The sequence below is a fragment of the Numida meleagris genome, chromosome 6 (genome assembly GCF_002078875.1).
Source record: "Numida meleagris isolate 19003 breed g44 Domestic line chromosome 6, NumMel1.0, whole genome shotgun sequence".
Classification (NCBI taxonomy): Eukaryota; Metazoa; Chordata; class Aves; order Galliformes; family Numididae; genus Numida; species Numida meleagris.
In genome coordinates, this window is record NC_034414.1 from 7,591,302 (window position 1) to 7,603,656 (window position 12,355).

Consider the following 12,355-nt stretch of genomic DNA (forward strand, 5'->3'; position numbering starts at 1 on the left):
CGCGCGGCGCGCTCGGAGCGGCACCCGCCGCAGGCAGCCCCCGTCCCTGACCTACTTTCCGCCTGGCTTGCCACCCAACGGCGCACCACTAACCTACTTTCCAGCCAATGGCACCCTCCTCCGGCCCCGGACCGGACGCGCCCGCCCGCCAACGGGAGAGCGGCTCCCCGGCGGCCTCGGCCAATGGGCGGCCGGCAACGGGGCAACGCCCGCCCTCCTGAGCGGCAGCTAATCCTCGGGCCCTCCCGGCGTGGCAGCCAATCGGAGAGGCGGCCGGGAGTTTTGATTCCGCCCCCCGGCCGCAGGCGCGGAGCCCCGGATGTGGCGCCGGCGGCCGTTAAAGCTCTCGGTCGCGAGAGGCTCGTGCCGCTGCGTCCTCGCGCCACCCTCGAGCTCGAGCCGCCCTCGCGCCACCCTCGAGCCGCCCTCGCGCCGCGGCGTTCCCGCCTCGGCGTTCCCGCCCTTTTGCATCGCTCGCGCCCTGACATCACCTCAGGGCGGCACGGTCAGCGCCATGTCGACACCGTGCCCGGCAGCAGGGTCTCCCCGGGCTCAGGGGCGAGACGAGGGCGTTACGATCCTGCGCCTGCCCGCTCCCCTCAGCCATGTGCCTGCCCCGATGCTTCTGTGCGCACCTCAGCGGCGCGCACGGACCCTGGGCAGCCCTCGTGCGGCAGCGTGCACCCCGCTGCCCTCAGTGCGCATGCACCCCCCAGGGCCCCCGTCGTGCAGTAACGTTACTCCGCACGTGGAAAAGGTCAGCGGTGGGACATCGTACGGCCATCTACCGCAGCGCTGGGAGTCTAAATTTAGATAATCTGCGCAACAATGCTGGCATGCGGAGCGGATGTGTTGCAAGAAGGTAATCACAGCGTAGCTGCTCTGAAATGCAAACGTGGCCCAAGTGCGGTTGTGTTGTTGCTACGTACGATTAGCGTTGCCACACTGTAATTGCCCCAACGTTTCCTGTCCTGTGGTGCCACACCTCGCGTTTGGTTTACCTTTACCAATACACCGCCACCGAAGAAGCTTGGGTTGCAGCATTATCACCTCACGGCACAGTTGTGGTCATCCCAACCTGCTGGCACTATGAGCTCATCCCATGGACAGCCTTCAGGTTTGGTTCCTGCCTTGCTGTGACTAAAGATGGGCGAGAAGTGGCACCTGCTGGGTGCAGGCTTGCCTTTCAGGACAGGGTGTTTGCCTTCAGCAGAATAGCGTAAATGAGATACATTAGCTAGACAAAAACGTATACCATGAGAGAAAAAGAATAAAATGCATAGTTTAGATTGGAGATAATGAAGAAGTTTTTTTTTTTTACAGTCAGGGCGGTGAGGCGCTGGCACGTGTTGCCCAGAGATGTGGTGGGTTCCCCGTCACTGGAGATGCTCACTGTCAGGCTGGACCAGGCTCTGAGCAACCTGGTTTGGCTGTGGGTGTCCCAGTTTGTTGCAGAGAGTTGGTCGAGGTGTCCTGTAAAGGTCCCTTCCAACTCAAACGATTCTATTATTCTGTCATCTTCTTTTAGCAACTACTGTTTGGATTTGGTTCAGTGCACAGAAGTTTCGGAGGTGGAGAAATCTCCTTGACTACTTCTTTCTTGCAAGTCTTGCTAGTTTTCATTATAGTTTCTACTCACCTGTAGAAATTATCTTCCTTTTGCATTCAGTCACACGCTGTCTGCCTTAATGAGCCCAGTGACTGCTGCAGGGCCTAATGCCAAGAGTAATGATCTTTAGTTGTTTCTGTAGGGAAGCAGCTTAGCAGGCCATATGTCATATTTCCCAGTAAATGATTGTTTTGAATTGTTTCTATTAATGAGATATTAAAGGAAATAACAGCATCTGGTTAATCAAATTCTGGTTTTCAGCATATGATGACATATACCAATCATATTCTGCTAAATTCTATAAAATAAATTTTATCTTTAAGTTCAATGCAGGGAAATACTCTTTGTATGTCAGTAAGGCATTTTATAACTAACAATTACACCTTTAAAATTTAAAAGGTACAAAGTTCATCACCAAGGAGCTATGAAATCACAAGTTGAAGTTTAATGTGAATTGAGTTCTCATACAATCACCGGCAAGGAGTTTTCATCACTATTCCAGCACGTTTATATACTGCAGAAAGAAGAGGTAAGGCTTAAGCACAGGTAGGGTGTTTTTTGTTGAAGAAATGCTCAAATCTGAGATGATACCACAAATTGTGGAACCTGCTAGAAAGACCAGCTCCGTCATGTCCTCTGCCCCCTGGGACTGTGCACTGTGCATAGATGCTTCTATTTCTATAGCAGAAGCATTTCCTCAACCGGTCAATTCTGACATGATTCATTTTCTGAATTTAGGCTGTTTTTAAAGAAGGCAGTACATTATGCCTTAATTGGGAACTTAGATACCTCCTTAACTATATAAGCATGAATGGTTGCACCATGCTTACACATCAAAATTTGAACTCATATCTGGCTTCAAATTATGATGTAGAAACAGGACGAGAGTCTGCTGTGTGGTGATTACACTGAAAACTGTGATTATTAACAGACTGTCAGACTAGCCTGCATCCTAACCTGTTGATTTTCTCTACCGTTTACATGTTTGAATGCTACAGTAACCACTTTCCTAGCCTGAGATTTTTGACTTTGTGTCAAGGAGAGTAGGGATTATATTCTTCATTAAACCAAGTCTACCTGAGAAATAACAGGGCTTTTTATCAGCAGTTTCACTTTAGAATCTGCAATTTTTTCTTCTTCTTTTTTTTTGTTTTAAATCTAGATATCTAGTTACATGCAAAAAGGAGTCTATTTTCTCAAATGATAACCCAAATCCTGGTAGCTTTTCTTTTCCCCCTTCAAACAGTCACTGATAATATCTCTGGAATAACAGCAGATTTTTGAAAGTTCAGAAGTAGCCTGCCAAATTATTTCTTTGATGTTTTAGTTATGTTTTCTCTGAAACGTGATTCATAACCCCAATTAGAGATATCGAGAGACACTTACCTGAGTCTTTGGAGCATGGGTTTTTGTAAGATTGCTTGGATATGCTATTTTACATGTTGTTTTTTTTACTGTCTTCAAAAATATGTTCAAGATATGCTGTATGTATTAGCGTGTAACTGTGGATCTAGGTATTTTACATTTAAAACACTTGCCTTTTGCTTATACATTTTCTGATATGCAATATTTACTTGCCTGTCTTACCCTTCTAACCAATCTCTTCCTCAACTTGACTCTTAGAAATTTACAAAGACATACAAGCTATGATCTTATCTGGAGCAGAAGTATCTGTAGCTGATAGAAAGTCAGCGTGACTTAGCAACTTGAATACCTGGACTTCCATTCACTCAGTGAGTGACCAGAGAAGGCCATATTTCCCACCTTGTGCCACAAAGCTGGTGACATGCTTTAACCTGGTGCTGCTGCATACTAAAAAACAAACAGACAAACAAACAAAAAAACCAACAACCCTTACAGTGATGTTCTATTTATCATAGTCTGTCACAGTTCATGTGTGGCTGGCTCAAACCTCTTTGAGTCAAAAGTTTCATCTCAAGGTACCATTGCTTACTCATTCCCTTCATAGTTCGTCAGATTCTTGAGGACTTACAACACCAAGCCAGGCAAATATTAGGGTTTTTTTCCTTTCTGCTTTTGTTTGTAGAAACACTTGTCTGACACGTAAAGACTGTATGCTTACTCTTATCTCAGTATTTCCAAATTTCAGCATAAAAAGTCATAAAAACAAACATACAGCAATAAATGTTGACTTTTTCACATGCCTCTTGCTTCCTTCTGAACTTCTAAAAATCCATTCTTCATTTTTACAGCCTCTCTCATAGTATCAGGGGCAAGAAACTAATATCAGAAAAAAAAAAAAGGCCTTATACAGCCCATTGATTTCAGCCTCAGGGACTCTAAGAACAACAATTAATATTCTGAGACTTCATAGGACCTCACAGGAGTTGGCAATCCAATATCTGGCAGCATAACAGGAACAGGCAGAAGAATCTAATGAGGGAAATGAGATTAAGGACCGAGAGTTAAGAAATTCTAAGTACTCTCTGCAATATTTGTTCAGTCTTTGTGGAAGGCCAAGGAAGAATCTGTTTTTTTATCTAGATTCAAACATAATGGAGGTCATAGATCTTTCAGAGTTTTTACTTCCTTAAAATATGTGGAATTTCACTAGTATTTCAGAGACTGGAAGTGTCTAAGCAAATGGTAAATATTTTAATAAAATGTTAGTTATAAAATATTTTAAATTAAAAATCTTAAAGGCTACAGTAAGACAACCTCTTTAAATAGCAAAGTTTTTCAACTGTGGCTCTTCCTACTTTTTTTTTCCTGAAATTTTATCAAAATATTTAGTAAAGTTTTATTTACCATCATTGATAAATAATAAATCTCTAACTATTCTTGTAGCAATCTTGATTCAACACTCTAATACTTTGTCCCTTTTATAAATGTATAAACCTAGGGGTAGCTGGTGTATTCCTGCTTCCCCCCCAAGAAAGAACTTCTAGCAGCTATTTTGTTTAAATTAAATTAAAGACACTCTTGAAATTGCTGACTTGAAGTGAAGTATCAATGCAAAAAAAGCAACAAGAAGAATTTTCCTTTTGAGCATGAACTGAACAAAAAAAACCCCTTCTTAATAAACCTTGATTTGATCATTTTAATGGATGAATAAGAAGCAGATTCAGTTGAAGAGAAAGGGATTGCTGGAGTTGTAAATGTCATTTAAATATATGAAAGATCTTTGTAATTAACAATCACAATGACCCCTCTTTTGCAGATAGGAAAAACTGGCCTGGAGATTGAATGAGCTGGCCAAGGTTACACCCACATACTAAGTCAGATGCAAAGCCACAGTTACAACTGGAGTACCTTCCTGACAGCTTTCTAAGGAGTCTGGTAAGCCACTCAGCACTTCCAGTTATTTTTTCATATCACACAAAATGTTTTAGCTATTTTCCAGCTACATGGAAAACAAGATACTCGCAACACACATTCTGTAAAGAAACTATGAAATATTTAAAAACTAAAGGCTTGGTTCTATTTTCACTTAGTGCTCATAAAACCAATAAAATCAGATCAGTTAACAACCCACAGTTTTATTAGAGGATGGTACAATTAAAACTAATTAAAATTAAATTTAATTCCTTTAGGATTTCTATATTGACAGGCTGTAATATTACATTGGAACAGTGATTTTTTTTTTCACATTTAATCTTGTAAATACACTGGTTCTTAATCTGACATTATTAATTCTTAAACAGTCAGAACTTGCCATTGATTTCACACTGATTCCATTAGGCATTTGGAGTAAGGCTTACGAGGTTAAGCATGTCATAGATTGTACTTCCCCTCAACATTACAGGTGTCTGTACTCCTGACAGTGTATTAAAGTAATATGCTTTCGAGGTTATGATTGGCTTCATGCAGGAGCTGTCTTGTAAAGCAAAAGAGCAGTGAGTCTTGTATGTTCACAGTAAGCTTTGATTTCTCCATTGTCTACAGATGAATGTTAATTAAGTAGTCTATTACTATTGCATTGCTGCACAATAATGTTAGAGAAACAATCTTTTTGTTTAAAGAGAAGATATATGCTATTTTAAAAACAGCAAAGTCAGACTATTTCTGAGGCTTGCTGGTGTATCAGCCAGTAGATATGCCTGGTGTGCTGTATATTGGAAAGCTGGGAGGACTATGTCCTGTTATTGGTTCATGTAGAAAGCCAGGAAGTACTTAGGGAAGGTTTCCCTCTTGTTCTGAGTTGTTCTGAGTTCCAGGAGTTATTCAACCGAGGACATGAATCACAAAATAGACTACAAGGGAGTTTCTGACTGTAGCGTGAAAGCATCAAATACATTTTAAAGACTGAATAGTCAAGCAATTTGATACTTTCGTTCTGCTGCAGATCCTTCTTAGCGAATAGTAACTTTGGGAATATTTGAAAATGCAAAGTCTTAATTCATGGCTGTCCTATGTTTTGGCTTGCCTAGGCTGCACTGAGTGAAAAATAATTGTCTTGAGCCTCGTATATGTAGGTTACTCCAAAAGTAATGACTTCTATTTGTTTCCATGGAAATGACAACAGATGCAAAGAGCACAATGACACTGTTTGATAGAGCAAATTCTCAGCTACAAAACACTATTTTTCCACGTAGTCGCTACCATTAGATATGTATTTTTGCCAGCGATGAACAAGGGCCTCCATGCTGTGGTTGTAAAAACCTGTACCAGCAGAGGTGACCCGCTGTCATGACTGAAACACACCTCCCACTATCTCACGGTGCTCACATCCGCTGATTGGTCTCTACAAACGTTCAGCAAGTGTCAGCAAATGTCAGTGGGGGCCATTTTTTCTGCATGGAAGAATTCAGTTCCACACCTTTGCTTTATACCCACTTCTGTGTCAGCTGCCATTTTGTCAGACTGCCTCTCTGCTGCCATCTGTCACACGGCAACAACGTGTAATGGGATACTGATGGGAAGGCTCCACCTCTACTGCCATCCCGTCAACATCTGCCTCTGATGTCATGGAGCAGTGTGATGGCGTGGGGGGTAATTGCAGTGTGCACTGTGCTGGGCTGGGGGTGGGGCATGGCCGTGAGTTGGACACGCCTGTCTTAATGCATGAAATGTGAAGTTTATAGAAGAGATGATATCTTACTCATCGGCTGCTCTATTTTAAGCCCTGCTCAGCATAGGAACTTTGATTTTGTGATCTATTTGGACAGCAGCTGGCGCATTATAATGGGATGTTAGCTGGCATCTTTACAATCTAAAGGATACTTAACTGTACTTTGCTGTAAAATCTATTCTCGTCGTTGTACTCAGTCACTTGTATTCTTTCTTAGTGTGTTTTTTTTTCTCATATAAATTTTCTGCCCATTTCATGTTAAAATAAAGGCCACTGTATCAGGTTAGTCCATAGCAATTTGAGCATTGAAGTTAGTCCATAGTAATGTTTTGCTATGCTGCGATGAGATCAAAATACGTGTGTGCGTGTGTGTATATATATATATCACAGCAAATGACATTAAATGGATGTGGCATTTCAGTGCCTGAAAAAGGCAACAAAAATGAATCCATAGTAACATATGCTGGGGATAAATTCCAGAGACTAGAGCAAATAACAGAGAAGACTGTATATATTAATTATATACACAGATAAGCTATAGATAGGAGGTGGAGCTATTTGGAAATATTTACACTGCCTAAATATCAAATGGATGCCAAGCTGCAACCTAATTCCACAATCTAGCAATTATACAAATAAATTGCAAATTGCCATAAAATTCTAGAACAACTTCTATCCATTCACATAGAGGGAAGTCAGTTTTTGTGCATGTTAAATCCCGGTCATCTATAAAAAATGACAAAGTGTTGATGACAGAGAATAAAGATTGGTGAGGAGAAAGGACAAAATATGGGCACTGGCTGGATGTGGCAGGCATTGGATTCTTGCACCAAATACGAAGTGAAGCTACATGTCCAGACAGTTTACAGCGCTTTTCCCTCCCCTCCCTCATCTTTATGGGCCATCCCTGGGCTCCACCACCTTGAGCCCTGATACAGTCACTTGACTTGCATGCTCAAGAGCAATACACTAGTGTATATGAAGAGTGGGAACTGAAGTTGCAGGTACCGGAATGTCATACTGATGAGCGTTGGGTGTTGATGTGGTGTGGGTAATTTGTCTCTTTTCTCAGTAGAAATATCCCGGCTTGGAAAGGTAGAATTTAATAATAAGATTGCAAGGTACTTTTCCTTGAACATTTTATTTTACTCACAAGTGAACTGGCATCCATTTTGTTTTGTATATTTCGCTCACCATGCTTGCTGAAACTGTAAGTATCAATGTCACATTAAATAGATTCTCAACAGGACTGTTACTGCTGGTTTTAATTGTAGAGATTTAATAAAGGAAGACAGGAGGACTTTAATCTTAACTTCACCGTTAGTGGTAGCTGGGATGTTCTGCATCATATGATTCATGCAAGTTGTTAGAGTCACTCATCTCCACATTCATGATGGATTTGCATCAGCCATTAATTTCTCCTGAAGTTACCCAAATTGCAGACCCAGAACCATCTGGACTTTCTGATCTTGAAGGGGAGCCCAGAGTTCCAGCCTGATTTTTACTATGCAGACTTCTGAGTCTGCAAATCATACAAAATGAATTTTGCTATGCATCTTTCCAGACATACATTTTGGATTTATGGTGTAGCAGTAAATTTGTACCTGAAGCAAAGCTACTACATCTGGTGCAAGTTCCACCCTCTCCAGATTCGTTTCAGTGACTTCAGAAACATTATTAGTAATTATACTAATATATATATACTAATGTATATATATTATGTTGCTTGGAGTGGCATGCATTTTAATTATTATTGTATTATTATTGTATACAGCACTTCTTTGAAATCCATCTGATTTCCATATCTACCTATGAACCTGAAAAGGACCATTTTTGTAGAATTCTTTCTATTGATGTATTTTTTTAATTCTTTGCAAGCAATTTTAAAAATTTTATTGAATTCTGAGAAAAACACCAGTTCTCAGAGAATGAAGAGCAAAGAGATGTTCTTCAGCGCTGCAAGATCAGAAAGAATATGAATGTAATCTGTTATGCATAACATGCATAGCAAAGACTTATCCATGAACATGTGTTTAGAGATGAGCAAAGTAGAAAATAGGAGGATTAGTCTGGCTGATAGTCATACTTTCTCAAAGTGAAATCATTCACTTTGTAGGATACCTGATTATCTGACACACCAATGCTTGGACCAAAGATTGAGAAGCAGTGCATGAGATTACAGGAGACCAATAACTGAATGACAGGCCAAATTGCAAGACCCAGCAAAATAAAATCCTGCTCAGAGATTCTTCACATGCATATGCTTCTGCTGCAGGCTCACTGGGTCAGAGAGCTGAACCAAGCTGAGCCTGAGTGTCAAATTTGGCAAGGTACCTAGAACACTCTTCCTTCTATGAACAGAAATTTTGTCCTAAAAGTCTTCCGTGAGTTTTTTAGAAGCATAATCATTTTCTTAGCTATTTGCTTTTCTACTTCTATTTATTAGTTGGTCTTTTAATTAATTCAGACTTGAAATTGGAAGTAGTAGCTTGGGGTAGCCAACTGTTTTAAATTTCCTTAGGTTTGCTCCCATAATACTAATGTTGTGTCACACTTAATTATGTTGATGGTATAACGTAGCATTCTGTTTTTCCTACATAATTCTTTTAATTTTGTCTTGGAAAATGCGAAGCCTGTTATAAATAGGAGCTATGCCATCTGTAGTAAAATTTTTATTTTAATGTAATATAACTGCTCTAAGTACAGTTTCAACGTGCTCTCTTTACTCTACATTTTAATGACTGCTCCCTAACATTTTGTTTATGGTCTAGTATCAGCGGTTGGTTACACGACTTCAAAATCTTCATGGAAAAAAAAATAAAAGAGCATACACTGCATGGCATAAGAAGGTCAAGCATGAAAAGATTAGTGAAGGTGTATATATGTACCCATTACAGCATACATTTTGCTGTAGGCATGAATCAAATGTGTGCTTTTCACAGATCTGACCTACAGCTCATTATGTTATTTGAAAGACTCTCCTAAATGATTTTTGGATCAGACTTCTGAATGAAAAAAGGAAACGTTCTTTTGTGGTGTTTTTTTTTCCGGGTTTTTGTGTGTTGCCATCATGAATTGGATGCAAAGCTATTGTTCAAGCTGAAATCATTATCTCTAACTATACAGATCAAATTATTAGTCAGTAATGAAGTGCAGTCCACAAAGGAGCGAAACTATTGACAGTGTTCCTAGCTTGTCAGTGCACAATTAGGCTCCTTTTGTGTTTCAGTTGTGCATACCTATTTACAGAGCAAATATTCATTACCCATGCTAAAAGTTAAGAGAACAATCTCATACTTAGGACAGAGAAGAAGAGCATAAGAGACTTACCACAAACTCATTAAGTTACTTTAGAAGACATCCTTTATTTTCAAGGTAAATTATTTACTTCAACATTTATGGATCTATATCTCCAACTTTTTAATTTTAATTACCTGGAGATAATATTACTTTACTTAGGGCTTTGCTTCAAAGTGTCTGTTAAAATAGTTTTAGTCACTCAAGATTCTCCACTGAAATATGAGATAAAAATACAAATAACTCTCATGGGTTTTTTTTGCCAGAGTGCTGTTGTGGTACACCTAGTTATTTTAGATACTAGCTTGAAGTTCAGGGGATGAGTGGCTAAAATGCCACAAATAATCAGTTAAGATAATTAGTAATTATATAAATTATCTGATATGGGGTTTATACTAATATGAAGACTTCTATTTTTTGGCCTCTGTTCAAACATTTCTGCATATTGTATTTGGTATTTCTCATGAATATTGAATTGGTGAGTTCCCAAGTACGACTCAAAAAAATCATTAATCACATGAAAAATGGAAATATGAACTGCAGCCAGTACTCACTTGGAACACTAGAAATGCATCCTTCTATAAATTATATCTCCTGTTATCCCATGGAGTCCATCTGGATTTTGTAATAAACTGCATTTTTGTGTAATATTTCTAATATATTACTAGTATTGCAGTGATTAGTATAATGCAGTAGTAACTCTCACTGGGAGTGGGATCTTCTATGCCACATCCTGTATCAGTAAAATAGACAAAAAGGCAATATTTTTTCAAGTGTTTAAGTAGGATAGGAATCCATTTGAATTTCGAAAATTATTCAAGTATTTAGAAACCATTCTTTTATTGAAAGGCAATAGTGTATAGGATTTTATCTCTATAATTCATCTCAAGAGTGCTAGAATGAGATTTCTTCAAATTTAATCTTGGCTCATTATTAAAATGTTATAGTTTAAGCATAGGCTTTGGAGATTTCTATAGAAGTAATAATGGAATTTAAAATAATTACTGTAGTTTAAATGTACTCTTAACTGAACATATCTGTTCCAAAAACTGAACAAGAAATTGCAAGATAACGTCCAGACAGTATCTTCACTTTTCATTTCATTAACCTGATGTTGCATTTAAAATTATGGTAAATGGGGAAAACAGGTGGTAGTGCGGTGGAACAGCAAGCCATAGATGTCAGAAACAGTGAAGGCGTTCTTCACTAATTCAGCTAACACAGGCCCAGAGGATTTCTTTACTTTTGGTGCGCAATTAGTCTCAATCGTTATATGTTGTGTCTGGAATCACAGTGCTGTGTCTGAGATTCCCTGTATCTTGGCTAAAACACTAATTTTATTCAAGTGTAACTACCAGTAAAATGATGTTTCAGCTGTTTACAACCCTGGGCATTACAGTCATGCTGACAGAAGTCTACAATACATTTATGACCTAAACGTCTGTGTGTTTTTTCTGTAGAAAACAAAAAGACAACTGGGCAAAGAAGATAGGGGGGAAAAAAACGTTTGTCCTAAAAGTTTGCAAAATCAATCTATCATTCTTTTCTTGGTCCTGAAAAAGTGAAGATGACATATCTTACATCTCATGAAGAGTCCTAAAGACCTACAGAAAGGAAGGGGTGAAATAGATTTTCTTTAAGGATGTTAAGTCTTATGGATGCATATGCCTTCACTGCATAGTTTTAAAGCTTATGTACAGGTCTTTGCTGAGCACATTCGAAGAAGCGTGGTATTACTATTTTGATTATCTGGGCATGCAAATTACTGTGCTTCAGGAGACGCATTCCTGGCTTGGATGTGTTTGGCCTCCCTGGAGCCAGCAGCAGAAGTGAAGGAGATTTCTAATTCTGATAGCTGCAAGTCAAAAAGAGAGGCAAGGAAGGAGGTCTGGATTAATTTGTCCACCGTATCTCAGGTTTTGAGAGTGAGATAGTATCTGTTTGGCCACATTGGGTAAGGTTAGCACTGATCACTGTGACACATTTTGGCTTTTTTGAGTCACAGCATACCTGTGTAATGTAAGTAATGTGTACATATATATATATATTACTATATATACATAATTGTATTTTCCCAGTAGATGTAATTTATCCAGATGCCTTTCCAGAAAAAAAATTCTACTGCTGTTGGTCATAGTTTCCTAATTATAGCAAAGAATATATGCCTTCCTATTTTTTTTAAAGGCGTCTCTTTTAGAGGATGCATATGTTTAAGGATTGTGATTGTGGCTGTTTAAATAATGTTTTTTGTCTTTGGCCGGTCACTGAGACAGTGGTTAAACATGCATGCCTTATTTTTACAAGTTTGATCAATAAATCATCAGCTGAGTGATTGTTTGCCTTGAATACTGTTGAAGTTGAGGCTTTCTGCTGATGATGAGAAAACATTCTTGATGATGCTAATGCAAGTTACTCAG

The 12,355-nt window shown here is 39.3% G+C and overlaps 1 protein-coding gene and 1 long non-coding RNA gene across 21 annotated transcripts in view; one reads left to right on the forward strand and one right to left on the reverse strand.

Annotated features, from left to right (window-relative positions):
- Positions 1–191, reverse strand: part of ARNTL (aryl hydrocarbon receptor nuclear translocator like) — a 46,385-nt gene extending 46,194 nt beyond the window's left edge. The window contains exon 1 of one of the 2 annotated variants that reach the window (XM_021403645.1): positions 94–191. The gene's annotated coding sequence lies outside the window, so the exon portion shown is untranslated. The other variant, XM_021403644.1, reaches the window with a different exon arrangement.
- LOC110402020 overlaps positions 503–12,355 on the forward strand; it is a 160,255-nt gene continuing 148,402 nt past the window's right edge. For 10 of the 19 annotated variants that reach the window (XR_002440820.1, XR_002440817.1, XR_002440808.1 and 7 more), the window contains exons 1-3: positions 961–1,117; positions 2,009–2,138; positions 4,791–4,909. This is a non-coding gene — a long non-coding RNA (uncharacterized LOC110402020). Of the gene's footprint in view, positions 863–932; positions 1,118–2,008; positions 2,139–4,790; positions 4,910–12,355 lie in introns of those variants that run through there. The other 9 variants (XR_002440807.1, XR_002440806.1, XR_002440812.1 and 6 more) reach the window with 4 other exon arrangements.